The following is a 27,917-nucleotide window of genomic DNA, read 5'->3' as shown; positions in this document are numbered from 1 at the left end:
GAATTAGGCCATTCAGCCCATCAAGTCTACTCTGCCATTCAATTAGGCTGTTTTTATTTCATCTCGTAACCATTAACTCTCTTGCCATTCAGAATCAGAGTCGGGCCTAATATCACTGGCATATGCTAAGAGATGTGTTAACTTAGCGGCAGTGGGACAATGCAATACATGATAAATATAGAACGAAAAGTAAATTACAGTAAGTATATATAAAAATAGTTAAATTAAAAATAGTGCAAAAACAGAAATAACATTTTTTTAAAAGTGAGGTAGTGTTCATGGGTTTACTATTCATTTAGGAATCCGATGGCAGAGGGGAAGAAGCTGTTCCTGAATCACTGAGTGTGTGCCTTCAGGCTTCTGTACCTCCTTCCTGATGGTAACAGAGGGCACGTCCTGGGTGATGGGGGTGCTTAACAATGGATGTCACTTTTTTGAGGCACCACTTCTTGAAGATGTCTTGGATACTACGGAGGCTAGCACCCAAGATGGAGCTGACTAAGTTTACAATTTTCTGAAGCTTCTTTCCATCCTGTGCAGTAACTCCCCCCACCCCCCATACCAGACAGTGATGCAGTCAGTCAGAATGCTCTCCACGGTACATCTGTAAAAATCTTAGGTGACAAACCAAATCTCATCAACCTCCTAGTGAAATATAGCTGCTGAACATTAAAGTTTCTGCCTTAAATATGCCTAATGCTGGACCTCTACTGACCTCTATGGTAACAAATTCTACAGATTCACCACTCTATGGCTGAAGGAAGTCTTCCTAAGGGACGTTCCTTTATTCTGCGGCAGAACCTTCGATCCCAAGCAGTCATTATGACAGGTGACCAAAAGCTAGCACAGAGTGGAGGGTTTCAGGGACAAACACTTTGCTCCCGCTAACTTGTCCCCCCTCTCTGCAATTTCAAAAAGACTAGTTTTCTCACTTTTTCAGTTCTGATCAAGGCTCATTGATTCAAGCTGTTGTTTTTTAGCTCCATAGGTGCTGCCTGACCTGCTGGATATCTTTGTGTTGATATTCCCATCAAGAGCTGTGAGGTAATGTTGTGGTTCTATAAAACCCTGGTTAGATCACACCTATGTTCAGTTCTTGTTGCCTCATTGTAGGAAGGATGTGGAGTCTTTAGAGATGGTGCAGAGGAGATTTACTAGGATGTGATCCGGATTAGAAAGCACGTCTTATGAGGAAAGGTTAAATGCACAAGGGCTTTTCTCTTTGGAGTGAAGGAGAATGACAGGCAACTTGACAGAGGCGTGCAAGGTAAGAGGCATGGATCAAATAGATATCCTGAGACTTCCTTCCAGGGTGGCAATGGTTAATACTGGGGGAGGGTCTCATAATTTTAAAAGTGATTGGAAAGTACAGGGTAAATGTCAGGTAGGTGTTTTTTTTTAAAGAGAGTGGTGGGTGATGGAACTAGGGGAGATGGTAGCGGCAGATCCATTAGGGACATTTATGAAACTCCTAGGTAGGCACGTGGATGATTGAAAATTGAGGGCTATGTAGGAGGAAGGGTTAGATTGATCTCAGAGTAGGTTAAAAGGTTGGTACAACTTGGTGGGCAGAAGGGCCTGTATGGCACTGTAATGTAAGGTCTATGTTCTAATCCTTGGTCCTGAATACATCAGCGGCCAATCTCTGCCAACAGTTCACTGGAAGCACAGAACAGAAACTGGCCCGGTGGCGGAGGTACTGCCATTATGCCTCCAACAGCTCGGGTTCAGTCCTGACACCCTGTGCTGTCCGTGTGGCACTTGTGCATTCTCCCTGTGGGTCCCCCTCCCGCCCCCAGGGTATTGGTCCATGGGTTAAAATGGATGGAAACCCCTGGCCTAGACAGAGTGGTCAGGCAGAAGATCTTTCCAGTAGTGAGAGTGTCTTGGACCAGAGGGCCCAGCCTCAGAACACACTGACGTCCATTTAGAACAGAAATGAGGAGGAATTTCTTTATCCAGAGGGTGGTGAATCTGTGGAATTCATTGTCACAGACTGCTGTAGAGGACAAGTCACTGAGTATATTTAAAGCAGAAGTTGATAGGTACTTAATTAGTAAGGGTATCAAAGTTTATGGCGAGAAGGCAGGAGATTGGGTTTGAGTGGGTTAATAAATCAGCCATGATTGAATGGCAGAGCAGACTGAACGGCCGAATACTGCTCCTATGTCTTATGGTCTAAATATGCACAGAACTTTCTAGAACATGGGATATATGCAATACTGAGGAACCTTTCATTACTGTGGAGAATATATAAAAGTCAGAGTGCAATAATAACTTCAGGGCACAACTGTCGAGGAGGTTACGCAAGCACACATTGCTGTACTAATATAAATAGACACAAACCTCTTTGTATCAGAAGAAAACTTGACTTGTGGCGCCCATAATTCCATCGCCATTCATTTGAATTTCAACTTAGCACAGCCTTGTGTTTGCATTGGACGTTTCTGAGACTCTAAAATACAGAATGAAAATACGGTCAACAAAACCAGCGACCAGAGACTGAAAAAGGACAAAAGGATGTGAGCACCATTGATGAACTAGGGTCCCTTCAATAGTTTACTCATTGACAAAATAAAGACAATCCAGACACCGACACACTGCCGTTCATAGGAGCTAATTGACCGCCATGTTCCCTGCATTATAACAGTACCTAATGTTCAAAGTATTTCTTTGGGACATCCCAAGTGCAATACAAGAGATTTAATTTTCAAAAAGTCATATTGCCTTTCGTTTTCTCTCCCTCTCTCTTATACAATGGCTTGACAGACTCCTCAGTTAAATTGTAAAAGGTGTACTTTGTAACTTGACTAAATTGCTTCACAGCCCCCAGAAGAGTTTGCAGCTCATTGACCATGTATTTATGGGAGGATTTTGCGTTAAGTGACATCAAATGAATGGACGAGGGTGTTTATGAACCTACATTTTACATGCAAATAAGTCTTTTTCTTTCTCCCCTTCTCCTTCTCCTCCTCCTTGTTATGTTTTGTAAATCCAAAACTAATTGAAATTAGAGACAGGAGAGTCAGGTACTTCGCTTTTACTTTAAGCGAGGCACACACACACTGATACATATAACCCGTAATGAATTATTTAAACAACCAAAGAATGTTTAATCAATCAATACATTTATAATATTACTCAAATGTTATATACACAACACTCCTTCCTATCACCTACTGGGGCACAAGGCTGCCGACAGCAGCTCGCCAAAGTCCCCTGTCCTGGTCCAGTCTTCCAGGTTGTCCCCAGGTGTAGCCCACCTTTGAAGGTCCCTCCTCTCCCAGGTCCTGCTGTCTTCTCACCATTCCCATCCAGCAGGAAGTACAGGAGCCTTAGATTCTGCTCCACCAGGTTCAGGAACAGTTATTATCCTGCAACCATTGGGGCTCTTGAACCATAAACACAAAATACTCCGCAGATGCCGGGGTCAGAGCAACACTCAGAACACGCTGGAGGAACTCAGCAGGTTGGGCAGCATCCGTGGAAACGATCAGTCGAAGTTTCGGGCCAGAATCCTTCGTCAGGACTATAGGGGGAAGAGCAGAGGCCTTATAAAGAAGGTGGGGGGAGGGTGGGAAGGAGAAGGCTGGTAGGTTCCAGGTGAAAAACCAGTAAGGGGAAAGATAAAGGGGTGGGGGAGGGGAAGCAGGGAGGTGATAGGCAGGAAAGGTGAAGAAGGAATAGGAGAAAACACAATGGGTAGCAGAAGGAGACGGAACCATGAGGGAGGTAGTAGGTAGCTGGGGGAGGGGGCAGAGTGAAATAGGGGTAGGGAAATGGAGGGGGAGGGAATTACCAGAAGTTGGAGAATTCAATGCTCATACTCCCTTCCCACCCTCCCCCCACCTTCTTTATAGGGTCTCTTCCCCTTCCCTCTTCAGTCCTGACGAAGGGTTCCGGCCCGAAACGTTGACTGATCGTTTTCACGGATGCTGCCCGACCTGCTGAGTTCCTCCAGCGTGTTGTGAGTGAGGCTCTTGAACCAGCATGGATAACTTCACTCACCTCATCACTGAACTGATTCCACAACCTATGGACCCACTTTCAAGGACTCTACAACCCACCAGTCTACAACTCATGTTCTCAGTATTATTTATTTTTTATTTGCTCAATTTGTCATCATTTGCACATTGGTTATTTGACAGTCTTTGTTTATGTGATGTTGTGGGGATGGAACTGGACTCTCTCACGGTGGTGTCTGAAAAGAGGATGCTGTCTAAATTGCATGCCATCTTGGTCAATGTCTCCCATCCACTACATAATGTACTGGGTGGGCATAATTTACATATTACTATTTAACTATTTATGGTTCTATTACTATTTATTATTTATGGTGCAACTGTAACGAAAACCAATTTCCCCTGGGATCAAAAAAGTATGACTATGACTATTTATGTTTATCTGTAGTTTTTCATAAATTATATTCCATTTCTTTATTTTCCTATAAATCCCTGTAAAAATGAATCTCAAGGTAGTACATGGTGACATACACTTACTTTGACAATAAATTTGACATACATTTTCTTTCTAAAGACAATAATACACTATAGATCAGAGGTTCCACTACTAATAAGAGACATTTTATTCTTGATTTATATAATCAATAACTGAAATTCCTCAGCTGCTCTGGAAGGTTTTAAAACTCTTGTTTCCAAATCAATCACTCAGCCTCTGGAGGTTTACCTTACCATTACGGTCCTCTGATACCAATCGTTTACTCTCTCACTGTCAGTATGAACAGAAGATGCACCAAGGCACGGTGCGAGTGTGCTGCAAACTGCTAATCCATCAGTGTAACAAAAACAATCCGTGCCACACTGTGTATCAATGCGCAACAGCTTGAGAACAAATTCGGTTCAGAAGAGAGACTATTAGATATCCAGAATATAACAGAATTGGATATCCAGGATAGCTTGGGGGTCGATGTTCTTGTTGCATTGTTGTTAGTTTTTTTGTGCAGGGGGAGGGAAGATTTGAGGGCCAATGTTCTTGTTGCATTTCATGTGGGGAAAGGGGGAAGGGGGCTGATGTTCTTGTGTTTTTTGCAGGGGGGAGGGGGGTTTGGTGGGGGGGGGGTTGATGGTCATGCCGCCGTTCTTTTTTTTGCACGGGGTGGGTGGATTTGCTGTTTCCTCTTTGAATCTGACTTCCATGGTTTTATTTGTTTCATGGCTATCTGGAGAAGACGAATCTCAGAGTTGCATACTGCATACATACTCTGATAATAAATGAACCTGTGAACCTTTGAATGGAGGTGGTAGGTATATCTGTGCTACAGGCCAGCCAATGTGTAATCCTGTGGTTTTGTACCATAGTGAGTTGAGAGTCCTAAAGTGTCTGAGTTTTTGTTATTCTTCAAGGGCTGTGGACTTCACAGACTGAGCCAGCAGTTAATTGGCCATCCCTATTTACCCGTGAGGTGGCGGTGAACTGCCTCCTTGAGCCGCTGCAGTCCTTGAGCTTTTGGGTGTGTCCCGTAGTTCTGTTAGGGAGAGAGTCCCTCATAATGGCGTCTCATCACTGGCGAGTCTGGAGTTCGGGGGTCACGTCAACTGTGAGTCCTGGGGTCAATACCAAAGATCAAAGCTTGAAAGTCGATCAGAAGTCTGGGAGACAAGGCCCAACGGCCACAGCCTCGGGTTTCCAAGTCCACTGGGAAATTCAGAGGCCCAGTGTCTGTGAGTCCAAGGGAGGCTGGAGGCCAAGCGGTGCCCTGTCCTGGGGTTTGATGGACTATGCGTGGAGTGCTACGTCCTGTATAGCAGCAAGCTCAAGTGCTGTTGAAGCTGTACTCATCCAAGTAGATAGTATTCCATCAGGCTCCTGAGTTGAGCCTCTAAGGATATTTTGGGGACTAAGGAGGTGAGATATTTGCTGCAGGATTCCTAGCCTCTGAACTGCTGTTGTGGCCATGACTGGACAGATACAGGGAGGAGGAGAGGGAAGAGTTGGACAGAAAAAGAAGTCCCTTCCTGCAGTCTTTCAGTCCAGATCTGAAGGTGGACAAGCTCATTGATGACCGTACAATGCTCATTTCAACTAGCAAATAGCTGCATTGGGATCCACGCAAGATCTAGCCAAGGTTCGGGCATCAGAATCACTGAGATTAGTGGTGAAATTTGATCTGTAGCAGCAGTACAGTGCAAGCATAACAAATTACATTACGAGATAAAATAAATAATGCAAAAGAGATAGTGCTTTTGGATTCATGTGTCGCTCAGAAATCTCATGGCAAGTGGGACGAAGCTGTCCTTCTGGTTATGTGTCCTCAGCCTCCTGTATCTCTTCCCTTATGACAGCAATCAGAAGAGGGTGTGTCCCAAATGGTGAGGAACCTTAATGATGTATGATAACTTCTTGAGGCATTGTGTTTTGAAAATACCCTCAATTTGGGGCTGTGCGTGTGATGGAACTTTTGGAAAGCACCATGAGGCCATCAAATTAAATCAGTTATGTCATCTTAAATGCTTCTTCCCCCAAGTGGTTAATCTGATCAACTATTCTAGTTAGCCCCTGCCCCCTCCCCCGGTCACTGCACTGCACAGTAAACACTTTAAACAACTTTTTGTAATGCTGTTTACATTGTAAATACATGCTGGTATTTATTTCTGTACTTCTAACTGTACTTTTTTATAGAGTCATAGAAAAGTGCAGCACAGAAACAGGTCCTTCGGCCCATCTAGTCCATGCTGAACCATTTAAACTGCCTTCTCCCATCGACCTGCACCAGGACCATTGCCCTCCAAACCCCTCCCGTCCATGTACCTATCCAAACTTCTCTCAAATGTTGAAGTCAAGCTCGCGTCCACCACTGGCGCTGACAGCTCGTTCCACACCCTCACGACCCTCTGAGTGAAGAAGTTTCCTCTCATGTTCCCCTTGAACTTTTCACCTTTCACCCTTAACCCATGACCTCTAGTTGTAGTCTCACCCAACCTCAGTAGCAAAAGCCGGCTTGCATTTACTCCATCTATACCCCTCATTATTTTGTATACCTCAATCAAATCTCCCCTCAATCTTCTATATTCCAAGGAATAAAGTCCTAACCTATTCAATCTTTCCATAGAAACATAGAAAATAGGTGCAGGAGTAGGCCATTTGGCCCTTCAAGCCTGCACCGCCATTCAGTATGATCATGGCTGATCATCCAACTCAGAACTCTGTACCTGCTTTCTCCCCATACCCCCTGATCCCTTTAGCCACAAGGGCCATATTTAACTCCCTCTTAAATATAGCCAATGAACTGGCCTCAACTGTTTCCTGAGGCAGAGAATTCCACAGATTCACCACTCTCTGCGTGAAGAAGTTTTTCCTCATCTTTATTCTTTTTATTCACCATATAATTCTTTATTCTGTATAATTGTTGAATGTTGTTTTCATTGCATGTTGTCCCAGCACACCATAGCAAACTCCTAATACATGTAAATGTACTGTATATGGCAAATAAGGTTGCCCCCTGACATACATGGGGACATTTTGCTTTACTATAGATTATATATGCTGTTGTTGACATTACCTTGGCACAAATTTCACTTGAAGGTGTCAGCCATGTGGTTGAGGGGAAGTTAGAAATCAGTGACACCAAACGCTCAATTAATTTACAGACTTGCAAACTAATAACAGGAATTCCAAATGCAGAACAGAAACTACACAGTCTGCACCAGAGAAAGAGCATTCGCACTCCTGGCCCACCAAACCCCTCCCCCTACACCACCATTTCTCACAACAGCTTCTATTTTAGAGGCAGCGTGTGGAGGAAGTGTCCTGAGTGACCCTCGGTACAAGGGCTCCACGCTTGGCGTAAGTGCCGACGCTTCTGGGAAACGGCAAACATTCAAGATGAAACCACTGCAGCGTCTGACAGGCCATGTGCGCGGAGAGGAACGTTGGACAAGACTGACTGATGGTGAATCACGGGTGGGGATATTGGAGGAGCTAACCCCAATATCTCAGTGAGGAAGATGCAGAAACAGGTCAAGGTGCAGGGAGGAAACTCTAGAACTCAGGGTCCCTTCTGCTAATCATAGAGTGATTCGATCCGGGTAGGATCAAGAGGGCAGATGGCTGTGGAGGCCAAGTCATTAGCTATATTTAAAGCGGAGACTGACAGGTTCTTGAATAGTATGGGCATCAAAGGTTACGGGGAAAAGGCCGGAAATGGGGTTGAGAGGGACAAAAGGTAATGGCTACAGCCCAGTCCATCACGGAAAAAGCCACCCCCACCATTGAGCACATTTAGAAGAAGCACTGCCAAAAAAAGCAGCGGCCATTATCAAGGACCCCCACCAACCAGGCCATGTCCTCTTCTCACTGCTGCCTTTGGGAAGGAGGTGCAGGAGTGTTAGGTCCCACACCACCAGGATCAGGAACAGTTATTACCCTTCAGCCATCAGGCTCCTGAATTAGCATGGACAACTGCACTCACCTCAACACCAAACTGACTCCCACAGCCTACAGACTCACTTTCAAGGGCTCTATAACTCATTTTCTCAGTATTATTTATTTATTATTTACTGGTTTATTTATTATTTTTATTTGCATTTGCGCAGTTTGTCTTTTGTACATTGATTACTTGTCAGTGTTTATGTGTAGTTTTTCATTGGTACTATTGTCTTTGTTCTACTGTGAATGCCTGCAATAAAGTGCATCTCACCATTGTAGGTAGTGATCTATACATATTTTGATAACAAATTTACTTTGAATTTGAACTTAAATCAGCCATGATCGAACGCTGGAGCAGACTCGATGTGCCAAATGGTTTAATTCTGCTTCTACGTCCTATGGTCTATGTCTTATGCAGACTCTTCCTAGGACAGCCCAATTAGTCTCTTCCCCTGTTTTTCTCTCTCGCCTCAGTCACCCTTGCCAGGTGCGGACTCACCACAAAGTCAATAAAAGAGGAACCGTCTAGTGGCCGCCTGCCAACGAAGGTTCACTTGTTCCGTAACGCAACACTACCAATGAACAGGTGGCAGAGACAATCATCAGACAGGGCGGCTAACTTCTCTACTTACCCTCCCTGAGGAAAGAGAACTCAGTGCCACCATGTCTGTGCAGTGGTACCCTGGACATGGGATTCAAAGGCTGGATTTTATCAGAGGCACAGCCTAATTAGGACCTACACTCAGTGGGCACTTTATTAGGTACAGGAGTGGAACCCGGTATGGTCTTCTGCTGCGGTAGCCCATCCACCTCAAGGTTCGACGTGTTGTGTGCTCAGATATGCTCTTCTGCACACCACTGTTGTAATGTGTGGTTACTTGAGTTACTGTTGCCTTCCTGTCAGCTTGAACCAGTCTGGCCATTCTCCTCTGACCTTGCTCAATAACAAGGCATCTTCACCCACAGAATTGCCTCTCGCTGAATGTTTTTTTTTTGTTTTTCCACACCATTCTCTGTAAACTCTAGACCACAGGTTCTGAACATTTTTTTATGCCATGGACTTCTACCGATAACTGAGGGATCCGTGGACCCCAGGTTGGGAAACCCGTGCTCGAGAGACTGTTGTGTGTGAAAATCCCAGGAGATCAGTTGTTTCTGAGATACTCAAACACCCCTTCTGACACCAAGAATCATCCCACAGTCAAAATCACTTAGATCACATTTCTTCCCCATTCTGATGTTTGGTCTGGACAACAATTGAATCTCTAGACTATGTCGGCATGCTTTAATGCCTTGAGTTGCAGCCATATGATTGACTGATTAGACGTTTGCATTAACGAAGAGTACAGGTGTACCTAATGAAGTGACCACTGAGTGTACAACAAACAACAGCACCACACAGGACCAGGACTTTCAGAACACAGTGTCCAAATCAAACTAAATCTCTTCCGCTTGCACACGATCAATAATTCACAATTCCTTGCATGTGCCTCTTGAACGTCACAGTCTACCCTTTGGAACAGAGATGAGAAGGAATGTCTTAGCCAGTGAGCGGTGAATCTGCTCAGAGGAAGGCAATGGCAAAGCACTTCTGTATAAAAATTTGCCAAAAACTATGATGCTCATGGAAAGACCATGATCGCCCAACGTCATACTTCACAGCACATAACAAACAAACGCTACTCAGTTACTACTCTCCATGTAAAAAATCTGCCCCACACATTTCCTTAAACTTCCCTCCTCTTGCCTTAAATGCATGGTCCTCTATATTGGGAAAAGGATTCTGACTGTCTACCCTAGCCACACCTCAGTTTTTTTAAACATCCCTCAGCCTCCGACTCTCCAGAGAAAACGTACAGAGGGTGATATTCGATTTGGGTAATTGTAGACAGGTAGCTGTATTTAAATAAGACGGAAGAGGTTCTGCAGATGCTGGAAATCTTGAGCAACTCATGGAGTGTTACACAGAGGCAGCCAGTTGTTTGCCCAAGGCACAAAGCTGTTTGTTGCATTGTGCTCAAAAAACCAACTCAATAGTTAACTTTACCAAAGTGAGAGCAAAATTAGAATCTGCCTCTTCAACAGATCCACATCACAGATCAATAATGTCTACCACCTAAAAAAGCAAGGGCAACAGGTGCTTAGAAAATGCTAACCAAATCTGTAAATTTTCCAAATTTGGAAATGCATTATTGCTCCTTTATCTTGGAGATCTTAGATCAAAATCTTGTTGGTACTTTAAAACAAATAAACAACTCAACTTAGAATCAAATATCCAACTTCATAAAAAGGTATTATTGTGTATAAGATGATGAGGGGCATTGATCGTGTCGATAGTCAAAGGCTTTTTCCCAGGGCTGAAATGGCTAGCACGAGAGGGCACAGTTTTAAGGTGCTTGGAAGCAGGTACGGAGGAGATGTCGGGGTAAGTTTTTTACGCAGAGGGTGGTGAGTGCATGGAATGGGCTGCGGGCGATGGTGGTGGAGGCAGATATGATAAGGTCTTTTAAGAGACTCTTGGGTAAGTACATGTTCGGCACAGCATTGTGGGCCAAAGGGCCTGTATTGTGCTGTAGGTTTTCTATGTTTCTATCATCTACCTCTATCAGGTCACCTCTTATCCTCTGTCACTCCAAAGAGAAAAAGCCAAGTTCACTCAACCTATTCTCGTAAGGCACGCTCCCAAATCCAGGCAACATCCTTGTAAATCTCCTCTGCACCCTTTCTATGGTTTCCACGTCCTTCCTGTAGTGAGGTGACCAGAACTGAGCGTAGTACTCTAAGTGGGTCTAACCAGGGTCCTATACAGCTGTAACATTACGTCTCGGCTCTTGAACTCAATCCCACAGTTGATGAAGGCCAATGCACTGTATGCCTTCTTAACCACAGAGTCAAGCTGCGCAGCAGCTTTGAGTGTCATATGGACTCAGATGCCAAGATACCTCTGATCTTCCACACTGCCAAGAGTCTTACCATTAATACTATATTCTGCCATTAAATTTGACCTACCAAAATGAACCACCTCCACTTCCTAGCCTAGATTATTTATAAAAATCATGAAGAGAAGGGGTCTCAAAGTAGACCCCTGAGGCACACCACTGATCACCAACCTCCATGCAGAATATGACCTGTTTACAACCACTCTCTGCCTTCTACGGGCAAGCTAATTCTGGATCCACAAAGCAAGGTCGCCTTGGATCCCATGCCTCCTTACTTTCTCAATAAGCCTTGCATGGAGTACTTTATCAAATGCCGTGCTGAAATCCACATAGACTACATCTATTGCTCTACTTTCATCAACATGTTTAGTCATATCCTCAAAAAAATTCAATCAGCCTTTGACAAAGCCATGCTGACTATTCCTAATCATATAACACCTCTCCAAATGTTCATAGATCTTGCCTCTCAAGATCTTTTCCATCAACTTATCAACCACTGAAGTAAGACTCACTGGTCTATAATTTCCTGGGCTATCTCTACTCCCTTTCTCGAAAAAGGGAACAACATCTGCAACCCTCCAATCCTCCGGAACCTCTTCCGTCCCCATTGATGATGCAAAGATCTTTGCCAGAGGCTCAGCAATCTCCTCCCTCCTGGGGTACATCTCGTCCGTTCCCAGAGACTTATACAACTTAACGCTTTCCAAAAGCTCCAGCACATCCTCTTTCTTAATGACTATACGCTCAATCTGCTGTAAGTCATCCCTACAATTGCCAAGACCCTTTTCTGTAGTGAATTCTGAAGCAAAGTATTCATTAAGTACCTCAGCTATCTCCTCCAGTTCCATACACACTTTTCCACTGTCACACTTGATTGGTCCTATTCTCTCACGTCTTATCCTCTTGCTCTTCACTTACTTAAAGAATGCCTTAGGGTTTTCTTTAATCCTGCTCACCTTCTGGCTCTCTTAATTTCATTCTTAAACTCCTTCCTGCTAGCCTCATAATCTTCCAGATCTCTATCATTACCTAGCTTTTTGAGCCATTCGTAAGCTTTCTTTTCTCCTTGACTAGATTTACAACAGCCTTTGTACACCACGGTTCCTGTACCCTACTATTCTTTCCCTGTCTCATAGGAACATGCCTATGCAGAACGCCACGCAAATATCCGCTGAACATTTGCCACATTTCTGTCGTACATTTCCCTGAGAACATCTGTTCCCAATTTATGCTTCCAAGTTCCTGCCTGATAGCCTCATATTTCCCCTTACTTCAATTAAACATTTCCTTAACTTGTTTGTTCCTATCCTTCTCCAATGCTATGGTAAAGGAGATAGAATTGTGATCACTATCTCTAAAATGCTCTCCCACTGAGAGATCTGACACCTGACCAGGTTCATTTCCCAATACCAGATCAAGAACAGCCTCTCCTCTTATAGGCTTATCTATATATTGTGTCAGGAAACCTTCCTGAACACACCTAACAAACTCCACCCCATCTAAACCCCTTGCTCTAGGGAAATGCCAATCAATATTTGGGAAATTAAAATCTCCCACTACGACAACCCTGTTTTTATTACACCTTTCCAGAATCTTTCCCTATCTGCTCCTCGATGTCCCTGTTAGTATTTGGTGGTCTATAAAAAAAACACCTGGTAGAGTTATGGACCCTTTCCTGTTTCTAACTTGCACCCACAGAGACTCAGTAGACAATCCCTCCATGACTTCCTCCTTTTCTGCAGCCATGTCACTATCTCTGATCAGCAATGTCACACCCCCACCTCTTTTGCCTCCCTCCCTGTCCTTTTTGAAACACCTAAAGCCTAAGTAACCATTTCTGCCCCTGAGCTGTACAAGACAGCGAAGATGTGATGGCTAAGTGGCATGAAACAGAATAACAATTTTCTGAATTGTTTAAACAAAGGCCATCAGGAGATTTCTTCGAGTTTCTTTACAATGCTAGCCTCATTGGTCTGTTTACTCCTAGCTAATCACCCACTCCAAACTTCATCGTCATTATGAGCCGTGTCGCATGGCGTGGGCTGTAATGATCTTGATCATGATAGTTTTGGGCAAATTTTTCTTCAGAAGCAGTTTGGGCAGTGACTTTACAAGACGGGTGACCCCAGCCGTAATCAATACTCTTCAGAGATTGTCTGCCTGCTGTCAGTGGTTGCAAAACCAGGACTTGTGATATGCACCAGGTGCTCATACGACCATCCATCCCATGGCTTCATGTGACCTTGATCGGGGGGGGGGGGGGGGGGCTAAGCAGGTGCTACACCTTGCCCAAGGGTGACCTGCAGGCTAGCAGAGGGAAGGAACACCTTACACCTCCTTTGGTAGAAATAAATCTCCACCCAGCCACCCTCACTCCAAACTTCATTTACACGATTTAGCAAAGAGTGTGACCAAAAAGTTGTTCAGCCTTGGGCAGGGCATGCGTGTGCATGTGGTGGGAGCGGGGGTGGGCGGGTGGGAGGGAGATTTGTGGTGGTGTGGGTGTGAACTGGGATCTTGTGATATGCACCGGCTGCTCATATGACCATCCACTGCCTGCTTCCATGGCTCAGGGCCATCAGAGCATAACTGGAGTCCCAAGGAACAAATCTATTTGAGGCATTTCAGGGCCAAAGCCATATTCAGTAAACCTACTGGAGACACACGAGACTGAACGTGCAGGAACATGCAGCAAGCAATGAGATGCTCGACAAACTCACCAGGTCAGGCAGCTCAGTGGAGGGAAATGGTCAGTTGACAGTTTAGGGTCGAGACCCTTCATATCTGGATTGACCAGTCCTGATGCAGGCTATTTGGCCCATCTAGTCCATTCTGGGATCAGAACTCAGAAGGACTCGACCCAAAATATTCCCTTCCACAGATGCTGCATGACCTGGTGAGTTCCTCAGCAATTTGTGTGTGTTGCTCAAGATCTCCAGCATCTGCAGAACCCCTTGCGGAAACATCGACCTTCCACAGATGCTCGTCTCTGCTTCAATCACACACTGTTAATCCAGGTGGAAGAAGCACAGAGGAAGGTATTCATAAAATGCACAGTGGGTTTTTTCTTTCAGCTCTACTAAATGGGCAAATGACTGAATAACTGTCATTTCTGAAATTCTGATCCACATCAAACTGTTCTCATTCTTCTTACGAAAATGTTACATCCCACTCTGCCTTATCATTTTCACTTGCCACCCCATCTGCCCATTCCGTCAGCTCTTCACATGTTCTTGAAGCCCATCTCTATCTTTTTCAGCGTTCACCATTCTTGTCATCTGTGAAAACTGCGCTCGGCACAACCCAGTCACTGATACATTTTAAGAAACTTGGTGGTTCTACGACCAACCCCTGGGGAACTCCACTGCACACTTCCCTCCACTCTCAAAAACAACCTTTCTCTAATGGCATCTGCTTCCTGTCACTTGGCCAATTTCCCAAACTGATTGAATTGATGCCATTAGCAGAGATCTTTGACCATCCTTACAATGTTATTTGACTTGGCAAACACAGGCATCTTCATGGGTAGTTGGTGGGTGGAGTTAAAAGGATTCTAGTAAGAAGGGGTGAACAAAAATATCAAAGTTCAAAGTGAATTTACTATCAAAGTATGCATACCATATACAACCATGCGACTTATTTTTTTAGCAGACACTCGGAGGAAAACAAATAAATACAGTAGAAACCATGAAAAAACGTACGTAAAAAGACCGAAGGTCAAAACTGCCCATCGCATCACCAGTACCAGCCTACCCGCCATCTAGGACATGTACACAGAAAGATGCCGGAAAAGGGCTAGCAATATCATGAAGGATCTCACCCACCCAGTTCCTGGCCTGTTTGTCCCACTCCCATCAGGGAGGAGGCTACGTAGCATTCACGCCAGGGCCACCAGACTCAAAAAGCAGTTACTTTCCCCAGGCAGTAAGGCTGATCAACACCTCCACCCACTAACCCACCCCTCCACATTCCTCACCCACTACTTTATCATTTCCTGTTAGCCACCTAATACACAGATGCTCCTGTGCCTGAGATCACTTCATGGACATACAATCAATGTGTATAAGCTATATTAAAACAAAGAAATACAACAGAACCCATGTAAACCACACCTAACAAAGACAGGCAAACATCCAATATGCGAAAGAGGACAAATTGTGCAAATAACAGAAAAGTACACAGATAATCCAGAGAACATGAGCAGCAAAGGGAGTCTACAGGCTCTGGAGTCAGTCTGTGGAGTCACGCAAATGTGCGTTGTAAAGCTGAATTGAGGGAACACGTAGATCATTTCTGCTTCTTATCTACTTACAGAGAGAATTGAATGACACAGCAATTTTGGGAAACTAGTTCCAATGAATTGTAAATAACTAATGTGAATTTAAGATAATCAGCAAGCAAAAGAGGTTAGATTTTCTTATCTTGAAAGGCTGATTTGGACAAGAAAACTCGTACTAAATCAATGATAGGAAGCTGGATGCAAAACAACAGTCCTGATGAAAGGTCGTGACCTAAAATGTCGACAGTCCATTTCCCTGACCTGATGCGTCCTCCAGCATTGTCTGTGTTTAAAAAGTAGGGTGTATACCTTTCAGCAAAACCAAATTTTTGTATTGTAATTACTATGCCAATATCCACTCAGTGGCTACTTTATTAGATACCTCCAGCTGGCGATTCTCCTCTGACCTCTCTCATTAACAAGGCATTTTCACCCATGGAACTGCCACTCACTGGATGTTTTTTGCTTTTCACACCATTCTCTGTAAATTTCAGAGATTGTTGTGTATGAACATCCAGAAAATCAGCAGTTTCTGAGATACTCAAACCACCCCGTCTGACAATCATTCAACAGTCAAAGTCACTTAGATCACATTTCTTCCCCATTCTGATATTTGGTCTAAACATCAACTGAACCTCTTGACCATGTCTGCATGCTTTTATGTATTGAGTTGCTGCCGCATGATTGGCTGATTAGATATCTGCATTAACAACAGGTGTACGTAACAAAGTAGCCACTGAGTGTATATCATTCAGCAAAACCAAAATTTAATTTATTTTATTTGGAGATACAGCACGTAACAGGTCCTTCAAGCCACACTGCCCAGCAACCCCCAATTTAACCCTAGTCTAATCACAGGACGATTTACCATGACCAATTAACCTGCTGGTTGGTACATCTTTGGAATGTGAAAGGAAGGCAGAGCACTGGAGAAAACGCACACATTTCACGAGGAGGATGCCGAGACTCCTTACAGAGGACGCTGGCACTGAACTCCTTCCTCTGATGTAATAGCTTTGTGCTAACCGCTATTTTGTATAGAAACTTTTCGATTAAAATACATATCTATAGTACAGTAATGGAAATTTTAAAATAGATGTAAAACGCTGGAAATCTGAAGTAAAAACACAAGTTACTGGAAATGCTCAGCAGCTTAGTCAGGATCCGCAGAAAGAGGAACAGCTAATGTTTCAGATGGAAGACTATTCAGCAGTATCTGTCCACCACCACGATGAGCTGTTTTTGGCCTGAAATGCGCTAACTCTGTTCCTCCCTCTGCAGATTGAGCCTCACCTGCTAAGTTTTTCCAGCATTTTCTCTGGTTATGTAAAAAGTCTTCAGCCATGTTCCAAGAGCATTTCGTTCAAAATTTATAACCCAGTTGTTAGGCTAGGCTTTTTGAAGGGGACTTGGTGGGGGGCGGGGGTGGGCTGGATCTGCGCAGGGCCTTTGTGAAAGGAAGGAACAGTAGACAGGTTTAACATGGAGCACTACAGCCCTTCAGCCCACAATGTTCTGCCGACCTTTTAACCTACTCTAAGATCAATCTAATCCTTCCCTCCCACATCGCCCTCCATTTTTCACCTACCGAAGAGTCTCTTAACTTTCTTCATCAAGTTATGGTATTGTTACACTGTTGTAACTATATGTTATAATTATGTGGTTTTGTCAGTTTTTTTCCAGTCTTGGTTTGTCCTGTGTTTCGTGATATCACACGGAGGAAATAATGTATCATTTCTTAATGCATGCATTACTAAATGACAATAAAAGGGGACTACGTGTCTTCATAATCTAAAAAAAATGCCCCTAATGTATCTGCCTCTACCACCACCCCCAGCATCACGTTCCACCCATCCACCACTCTCTGTGTGTAAGTAAAAATCTACCTCTGACATCCCCCCAATACTTTCCTCCAAACACTTTGAAAGTTTTGGTCCCTCGTATTAGCCATTTCCGTCCTGGGATACAGACTCTGGCTATCCACTTGATCTATTCCACTTACTTTGTACAATTCTGTCAAGTCATCTCTCATGCTCCTATGATCCAAAGAAAAAAGCCCTAGGGAGCTGAGAAAGGGAATTCCAGAGGTCAGAACCTCAGCAGCCAACTATGAAGCAATGAACTAGTGACCAGATTGACCGGAGCAGATTTTTTCACAAGGTTGTAACGGGTCACATAGGTGGGGAGGAAAGGAATGAACTTGAAAGCATAGAGAAGAAATAAAAAGGGTGTTGATCACCAGGGAGTTCATGTAGAGTTGCAAGCACAGGAGTGAAAGAGATGGTGTGGAAACACTAAAAAAAAGCCAACAAAAAATGGAGGATACAGCTCAGTCCTTCGCAGGCAAAGCAGTCCCCACCATAAGACACAGGAGCAGAATCAGGCCATTCAGCCCATTGAGTCTGCTCCACATTGAGCACATCTACAAGCAGCGCTGCCACAGGAAAGTAGCATCCATCATCAAGGACTCACACTATTGGGCAGCAGGTACAGGTCAGGACCCGTATCACCAGGTTCAGAGACAGTAATTACCCTCCAGCCATCAGGCTTCTGAACCACCTCAGTCCGCTGATTCCCCAACCAACTCACTTCCAAGAACTTTAAAACTCACGTTCTCAGCATATTTATTTACTTTTTAAATGTTTTATTTCGACAGCTTGCGTTCTTTTGTACGTTGGTTATCTGTCAGTCTTTACCTGTAGTTTTTAATCGATTCTATTGTATTTCTCTGTCTATTGTGAAGGACTGCAAGAAAATGAATCTCAGGGTAGTATGTGGTGATATGTATATACTTTGATAATAAATTTACTTTGAACCATTAAGTCATACAGCAGATCTAAATAAATTAAGTAGTAATGATAAAAGAAAGTTAAGCCCAAGGGACTATCAGGACAAACAAATAAGATAAAAAAAGATCAGACCTGAAACATTATCTTTTGTTTTTCTAATTGTACAGATGCTGTTAACCTGCTGATTTATAACTGCTGTTAAATTACTTCTGAACGGACCAACACGAATTAAGGATGTGCTGGAGGCAGGCCACAACTGCCACTGCGCATTCCAGCATCAACGAAGCACGTCCTCAATGCTCAGCAAAACACAGAACACAACGAGCAACAAAACAATATTATAGTACCTCATCTTCTACTTCAGTACCTCAGATTACTTGTGTTTTTTGTGTATCAATTACTTACATATGAAGTAATCTGTCTGAACAGTTGTACGGGGGGGGGGGGGTCCATGCAGGGCTAGCCCCTCTGGTGAAGGGGCTTGTTGTATCCATCCTGGGGTGGCTCACTCACTTGTGGTCCCCACCGGACACTCGGCTCTTACCTGTGGCTCCAAGTAGCTGTTTGCACGCGACAGCGGTCACACCCCAGTACACTGCTTCAACAGGCGAGTTAAAGCAGGTGAGGGTAGCCAGTGGGCCTCATACCCTGGCGAGATAGGGACATGCCTGTCCTAGCAGGTGAAGTCAGTGGAGGAGATCAAATGGCCACGAAAGAGGCTATGCAACACTTCGTGGAGAGCGAAGGGCACAACAAAGCACAGAAGGCGGCATGGTCATCGACTGCAACCAAGGAAGACCTCAGTTGGGACTACTCGTACCATCTGACTCAGATTTCCGAGGTCGAGGGCGTGGAACTGCCATAGTGCAATGGCTTTATCCACTTTAAAAACTCCTACCCCCACGCAGGTCTCCTGTCATTGTTGGATACGACAGACAACCAACACAATCTGTCTGAATGGTACGCAAACAAAAAAAGCCTTTCACCAGCAACTTTTATGTGTGTTGCTTGAATTTCCAGCATCTGCAGAATTCCTGTTGTAAGCCTTTCACTGTATCTTGGTACATGTGACCATGATAAACCAGTTACCATTTACCAGACCTTGTCCCCTTTGTGACAGGTGGAAATGGGTAAGGCCACCCCTGTGAAGGCTGTATAGGCCAATCCCCTAAACAGTGGGTGCAATGGATTACAGAAATATTGATGAACTCCAACCGTACCATCACCTTTGTGTGAATAGACTCATCATTGAGTGAGGACATGACGCAACACAAGGAAGAGCATCAGGATCCTGTGCAGCTGACAACTCTTTTGCCACCAAAGTCCACATCTACCTTCGTATCTGGATTGTGAGAACCATGTTCAAAGCTACAGACTTCCATCAACCAGCACCTGAGAAAGATCCTAAACATCAGACGGACTGACAAAGTAACCAACTGTGGGGAAAACACCAACTAGGAATCCATAGAGATACAAATACATTAATGGAAATGGAGGTGGATTGGCCAGACCTTGAGGAAGCCAAACAACATCACCACCAGGCAGGCATTAAAATGGAATCCCCAAGGAAAGAGGAAAAAGGAACGTCCAAATAACACGTGGAGGAGAGACATCAAGGCCGAAATTAGTCAACAGGGATGCTCCTGGTCCACCTTCAAGAAACTGGCTCAGAACAGAGGGTGATGGAGACAGAGGTTTATCAATGGCCTGTGTTCCACTGGGAGCTCAGGGCCCAAAAAGAAGACCACTTATCAGAATCTCCGGCATTTTCTGTACAGATGACTAAAAGGTCATGTGGCCCTTATTATATTTGAAATGCAGCAACAAATTTGCACAGGGCAAGTTCACACACAATCAAATGCTAACCATTAAAGTCTAGGTTTTCGTTAAGGGATAAGTGCATTCATGAAAGAACAACTCCATTGCTTGTTTTGAAAAAATCTGGAAGGTATGTCCTCCCTTAATAGAGTTAACATTTCAGAAAGCTCTTCACATGAGCATACCTCTCAGGTTGGGTGAGATGAGAACTAGAGGTCATAGGTTAACGGAGAACGGTGAAATGCTTAAGGGGGAATCTGAGGGGGAGCTTCTTCACTCAGAGGGTGAAGAGTAAGCAGCCAGCAGAAGTGGTGGATGTGAAGCTAACTGTAATATTTAAGAAAAGTCTGGATAGGTACATGGATGAAAGGGGTATGGACGGCTATTGTCTGGATGCCGGTCGATTAGGCCAGGCAGAAAAGCAGGCCAGCACAGACTAGGTTAGTAAGGGTGACAAAGCTTATCTAAAACCCTGTTAAATGTTACTGTTATCCCTTTAGAACAGATTGGAGGAGGAGTTTCTTTTGCCAGAGAGTGGTGAATCTGTGGAATTCAATGCCACAGATGGCTGTGGAAGTCAAGTCACTGGGTATATTTAAGGTGGAAGTTGATAGGTTCTTGATTAATCAGGGCAAAGGTTACAGGGTGAAGGCAGAAGAATGGGGTTGAGAGGGATAATAAATCAGCCATGATGGAATGGCAGAGAGACTCAATGGGCTGCATGGCCTAATTCTGCTCCTGTGGCTTATACCCTGCATGTTCAGTATATAAAAGTTTCACAAGAATCACTTTTTATTTCACAGATCATGTGTGTGTTTTTAGTTGTGCTCCCACCACATCAACACCCAAACAGAAAGATTGCAACATAGCCGACTTCAGTGTGAGACTGGGTTTGAGATGGCAAATGTTTAGCAGTGGGACCACAACACAAGGGTGAGAAACGTCGACCCCTGACGGTAACTGGGCCTCCAGTTCCGGGAATACAGCTGCTCAGGGTCACAACCACGCTAGCTTCCTTGAAAGAAGACAGCAGATGTAACAGCAGTTCACAACTGCTCAGTACTTTGTAATGCCAGTGGTGGTGGTGGGGGGGGTCAACGTCAACTCCAATCTCAAACTGTGGAGCGGGGTTCTGAGAAGTGTCATTCCGAGAAGCTCCTTCTCCGAACACAAGATGCAGGTATAGACTGAGGCAGGGAGAAGCCAGCTTGAGAAACCCATCTTCAAATGGAAGTTTCTGCTATGTAGGAACATGGCTTTTCAAAATAATGTGCCCAACTGGTGCTGGGGTGGATTAAATTAAACTCCAAGTATACTCAGTGGCTACCTATTAGGACTGGACTGTAGCCCGGTGTGGTCTCCTGCTCCATTTGGCCACCTACTTCAAAGTTCAAAGTGTTGAGCATTCAGAGATGCTCTTCTGCACACCACTGTGGTTATTTGAGTTACTATCACCTTGAACCAGTCTAACCAATCTCCTCTGACCTCTCTCATTAACAAGGCATTTTCACTCACAGCAGCCCACTATTGCTGACTGTTTTCTTTCAGCTTTTGGCATCATACTTTGTACATTCTAGAGACTGTTGTGCATAAAACCATCAGAGATCAGCAGTTTCTGAGATACTCAAACCACCCTGCCTGGCACCAACCAACATTCCACAGTCAAAGTCACTTCTTCCCCATTCTGAAACTTGTCTGCAAGCTTTTATGCATTGCATTGCTGCCACATGATTGGCTAATTAAGTATTTGCATTAATCAGCAAGTGTACAGGTGTACCGAATATCGGGGCCACTGAGTGTATATTGCAATGGTCTATTCACTGACATGTGTATACTTGGAGTGACAACATGTCAGAAACAAATACAGATGCAAAAACATTGGAACTGAAACATTACTTCTTCCACAGATGCTGTTGACCTGCTGATTAATAACTCTTGTTCAATGGCTCTTGAATGGACCAGCTACATGGTTAAACGATGAACTCTCCATCTGTCTCATCGAGCCCCTTGCTCTTCATTTCTCTACCTACACTATACTTTCTCTGTGGCTGCGACACTGCATCCTACTTCATTTCAGATTCAGATTCATTTAGTTATCACATGTGCAGTGAACTGTGACGTTGGTGTTCACAACCAAAGGAGGTGCTGGGGGCAGCCCGCAAGTGTCACCTCACATTCCGGTGCCAACAGAGCATGTCCACCATGTTTTCAGAAAACACAAGCAACAACAAAACAACAGCAACACAACAACAAGAGCAAAACAAGTCACCTAACTACCTACCCTCCCCCCCCCCCTCTCTCTCACACACACACTCACTCACTCACTCACACAGTGCTCTTTCCTTTCTCATACGTCCACATTGCTGGCCTTTGACCATGGAGCAGAGGCCTACATTCTGACCTGACTTCTAGCTCCCTCACGTACCTGTCCCTAAACCCTAATCAGACCTCGAACTCTGTTCTCTGTCCCCAAAACTATCCCTACAAATCTAAATGAACAACTAGGTCTGAACCTCTATGAAGACTGCAGCTCAGCACCATCCTGACCAGAAGTCATACATGGTGATATATATATACACCTTTAATTCAATCAGACTTCACTTGAGCACCAGCACACAGCAATAACGAGTGTGGCAACATAATGGTTAAATTAGTGGATCGAGTTTCCAAAGTGAGGATCATTGATCCAAATATAAGAGTGAATTCCACCTCTTGCTTGTTCATAGGATATGAATCAGAATCAGAATCAGGTTTAATATTACTGGCATATATTGTGAAATCTGTTGTCTTCGCAGCAGCAATACAATGCAAATCATAATCATTAAAAAACTGAATTACGGTACATATATGCATACTGTATATTAAATAGTTAAATTAAATAAGTAGCGTAAAAATAGAAACAAAAAGGTAGTGAGGTAGTGTTCATGGGTTCAACATTCTTTCAGAAATCAGATGGCACTGGGGAAGAAGCTATTCCTGAATTGTTGAGTGTGTGCCTTAAGGCTCCTGTATGTCCTCCCTGATGGTAGCATTGTATAGTGAGGTGACTAAGACTTTTGCACAGTACTGTAGTAATTTTATGTATTGCACTATACTGCTCTCGCAAAAAAACACAAATTTCATGACGTATGTGAGTGATGATAAACCTGATTCTGATATGGGTCTCTATTGTGGACTTGAGAATGGGAAGGGGGCAGGGAGAGGGGAATCATGGTTGGGAAAAGGGGAAGAGAAAGGGGAGAGAGTGGGAAGCAGCAGAAACATCCTCTAATGATCAATAAAACAATTGTTTACAATCAAATGACCTTGCCTGGTGTCTCAGGGTGTCTTTACCCGTGCTACCCCCGCCCCTGGAACCCCTTCTCCGCTACCCTTCCCGCAGCGCTCCACCCTCGCCATTCCCAGCATCTTTTGCTCCCACCGGATTTACAAATTCACTTTCCACACCGTGTTCACAAATACAGTCCTGTGCGAAGGTCTTAGCCACCTCGGTATATACTGTATGTGCTGAAGACTCCTGCACAGGATTGTACGCTTCAGCTCAGTCTGATTCTGAACAATTGCTGCTGGGCATCTGGACTTACACACAGGCTAGACTAAATGTGAGGGGCAGATTCTCCCCCTCCCCCAAAAAAAAGGGCCACGGATGATTTTTACAACAATCCAATACTTTCATACCTTTCATTCCATTATACCATAGAACAGCACAACACAGCACCTATGACCTACTGACCCTTTAACCTACTCCAAGATCAATCTTCCCTGCCACATAGCCAAGCAAGCAAGCAAGTTTATTTGTACAGCGCTTTTCAAACACAAGGCAGTTCAAAGTGCTTTACGCAGAACAAGATCTAAAAATCAAACATCAAATGTCAGACATTGTATAAGAGAAGAAAATCACGCAAAAATAGATATGATAAATATAAGTTATAGTGCAGGAGAGTCTAATTAAAAGCTGCAGCAAAAATAAAAGTTTTAAACCTTGATTTAAAAGAGCTTAAAGTTGGGGCAGAGTGCAGATCCTCTGGAAGGTTATTCCAGATATGTGGAGCATAGTAACTAAAAGCTGCTTCACCACATTTAGTTTTGACCCTGGGGACGGTAGCGGATCTTCCCCCACACGACCTGAGAGCTTGTCATAGGAAGCCAAGGTATTTAAAGTTACTGACCCTCTTCTTCTCTGATCCCCTATTGAAGACTGGCACTTGGACCACCGATTTCTTCCTCCAGCAGTCAATGATCAGCACTTTGATTTTACTGACATTGAGTGAGAGGTTGTTGCTGTGGCACCACGCGACCTGATTTTCAAACTCCCCGATTTGTCGCCACCTCTGATTCTACTGATAGTGGTGTCATCAGCAACTTAAATATGGCACTGGAGTTGTGCTTAGCCTCGGTATCATAATTCTAAAGCGAGTAGAGCAGGGGGCTAAGCCTTGTGGTGCATCTGTGCCGATGGGGATCGTTTCCAATCTGAACTGACTGGGATCTGCAAGTGAGGGCATTCAGGATCCAACTGCACAAGGATGCCTTCCTAACTAAATTAAATTTGAAGTTTACACAATCCTGCTACATTTTAATGACTTGAATCTAAATTTGCCGACTATCATGTTGGAATAATTACTCATTTTCAAAGTAGATTTATTATCAAAGTATGTATATGTTACCATATACTGCCTTGAAATTCATTTTCTTGCAGGCATTTACAGGAAAAATAAAAATATAATAGAATTTACAAAAAAACTAAACACAAGTAGACAAAGACCGACAAACAACCAATGTGCAAAAGAAGAGATACTGTGCAAATAGCACTGAGAACATGAGTGGTAAAGAGTCCTTGATAGTGAGTCATTCCTGTCCCTGGATCAATGGTCCAGACTGGAGCTACCAGCAAGTCATCACAACCTCAGCACCACCCTAAATGCCCTCTGAAATAAGTCATCAAGCTTCTGGAATTAGGGCAGATAATAAACACCAGATAACTGCAACATCTACGTGTCAAATTGAACAAAACAAATTGCGCAAGACTACAAAGTTCACAATGTTTGATCATCAAGGAACTTAGAAAAAGCTTCAGATCGTTGCTGCTATTTTCCAGTTTTCTTTATCAGTGCCCTAAATGAATTTTTCTTCCAAAAACAAAAACAAATAGACTTGTGCCCAACATAATCATTCACAGGTAACCCACCAAGGGTACAGCCGGCAATGGTTACTCAGAACTTTGAAACCGAGTGTGCCCCTGGGCCAACATTGACTGATTGTTCAATGCGGCATGTGGTGTAGTTGTCAGTGTAGCACTTTACAATGCCAGTGATCGGAAGATCAGGGTTCAATTTCTGCTGCTGTCTGGAACGAGTTCACACATTCTCCTCTGGGTGTTCCAGTTTCCTCCCACGTTCCATAGATGTACGGGTTAGGGTTAGTAAGTTGTGGGCTTGCTGTGTTGTTGCCGGAAGTACGGTGAGATTTGCAGGCTGCCCCCAGTACATCCTCGGACTGTGTTGGTCATTGACACAAACAACGCACTTCACTATTTTGATGCACGTGTGACAAACAAAGGTAATCTATAATCTTTAAAAATAGTTGTGTGCATTTTAACAGCTTGCCCTGTATAAAAAGTGGAAGAATTTCTCAGACTTCCTTGTTACTGAGAAGTGTTTACATGGACTTTAAAACAGAGAAAAGTTAAAACAAAGTGAAGCAGGCTCAAAGTCCGATTTGTTAACTCGTTTACAGAAACCTGCTCAAAACCAATCACTAAACTGGTGAATTGGTTTATTATCATCACATGCACAGAGGTACAGTGAAAAGCCTGCCTTGCCTTCTGCCTACACAGATAATTCAGTACAACATTGCATTGAGGTAGTACAAGGTGAACAATAAAAGAGTACAGAATAAAGTGCTACAATTACCAAGAAAACGCAGTGCAGATACACAGTAAGGTGCAAGGTCACACAGGTACAGTACTGTTCAAAGGTCTTAAACACATATTATATATATAGATAGCTTGGGTGCCTAAGACCTTTGTACAGTACATAGTAATTTTATGTATTGCACTGTACTGCTGCCACAAAAAAAATCATGACATATGTGAGTGATGATAATCCTGATACTGATCTGGGTCTCTATTGTGGACTGAGAGTGGGAAGGGGGCAGGGAGAGGGCAATCATGGTTGGGAGAAGGGGAAGAGAAAGGGGAGGGAATGGGAAGCACCAGGGAGACATTCTGTAATGATCAATAAATCAATTGTTTGGAATCAAATGACTTTGCCTGGTGTCTCAGGGCTGGGTGTGTCTGTGCCTGCCCCAACGCCCCCGTCCCAGCACCTGGCCCACACCTTTGCTATTCCCAACATCCTTTGCTCCCGCCAGATTTACAAACTCGCTCTCCACTCCACGTTGACAAATACAGTACTGTGCAAAAGTCTTAGACACCCTAGCCATATATATGTGCCTAAGACTTTTGCACAGCACTGTAGATTGTGAGGTCAAAAGTCCATCTTATTATACCAGGAAACCATTAAATAATCTTTTAACAGTGGGATAGAAGCTGTCTTTCAGCCTGGTGTTAAATGCTTTCAGGCTTTTGTATCTTCTGCCAAATGGGAGAGGAGTGGAGAGAGAGTGTCCAAGGTGGGTGGGGTCTTTGATTCTGCCGCCTGTTTTACTGAGCCGGTGAGAAGTGTAGACAGAGTCCAGAGGAGGGAGGATGGTTTCCGTGATGGACAGGGCTGTGTCCACAACTCTGCTGTTTCTTGCAGTCATGGATGGAGCAGAGGCCATACCATGTTGAATGTGACGTTTTCTACTGCAGTTGTACAAGGCCTTGGTGAGAGCACACCTGGAGTATTGTGTGCAGTTTTGGTTCCCTGATCTGAGGAAAGACATTCTTGCCATAGAGGGAGTACAAAGAAGGTTCACCAGGTTGATTCCTGGGATGGCAGGACTTTCATATGAAGAAAGATTGGATCGACTAGGCTTATACTCGCTGGAATTTAGAAGATTGAGGGGGGGGATCTTATTGAAACATATAAAATTCTAAAGGGATTGGACAGGCTAGATGCAGGAAGATTGTTCCCGATGTTGGGGAAGTCTAGAACAAGGGGTCACAGTTTAAGGATAAAGGAGAAGCCTTTTAGGACCGAGATGAGAAAAATCTTCTTCCCACAGAGAGTGGTGAATCTGTGGAATTCTCTGCCACAGGAAACAGTTGAGGCCAGTTCATTGGCTATATTTAAGAGGGAGTTAGATATGGCCCTTGTGGCTGAAGGGATCAGGGGGTATGGAGAGAAGGCAGGTACAGGGTTCTGAGTTGGATGATCAGCCATGATCGTACTGAATGGCGGTGCAGGCTTGAAGGGCTGAATGGCCTACTCCTGCACCTGTTTTCTATGTTTCTACGTTTCTATGTTTCTATGATGCATCAATTCAAAATTGGTGAGCGTTCCTTGTAATTAGCTCACATACTGACTCCAAGCAAGAGAAATTTCTCTCTCACCTGAAACTCTGGCAGCAAATGTTACATTTACATCAAGTATAAAGTGAAATGCAATGATGGGCGAACGAAAAATTGAGGGTGTTGCAAGTCTAACAACGAAAACCTTTCAAATGCCATCTGTATAGAGAGTAACAGACTTCCATGTCAATGATCTTTGATCAGGACTATAAAAAAAACTTGCAGAACAACAAGGAGGTCAGGGTATAGCG

At 43.9% G+C, this 27,917-nt stretch overlaps 1 protein-coding gene across 2 annotated transcripts in view; it reads right to left on the bottom strand.

Annotated features, from left to right (window-relative positions):
• pik3cd (phosphatidylinositol-4,5-bisphosphate 3-kinase, catalytic subunit delta) overlaps window positions 1-27,917 on the bottom strand; it is a 241,690-nt gene that overhangs the window by 168,347 nt on the left and 45,426 nt on the right. Inside the window, exon 3 of one of the 2 annotated variants that reach the window (XM_072245380.1) lies at window positions 2,347-2,455. The exons of the other annotated variant lie outside the window; for it this stretch is intronic. The gene's annotated coding sequence lies outside the window, so the exon portion shown is untranslated. The remainder of the gene's footprint in view (window positions 1-2,346; window positions 2,456-27,917) is intronic. 2 annotated transcript variants of the gene reach the window in all.

This window comes from Mobula birostris, chromosome 27 (assembly GCF_030028105.1).
Source record: "Mobula birostris isolate sMobBir1 chromosome 27, sMobBir1.hap1, whole genome shotgun sequence".
NCBI lineage: Eukaryota > Metazoa > Chordata > Chondrichthyes > Myliobatiformes > Myliobatidae > Mobula > Mobula birostris.
The sequence above is the reverse complement of the archived record's forward strand: the minus strand, read 5'-3'. Positions and strand labels throughout refer to the sequence as shown.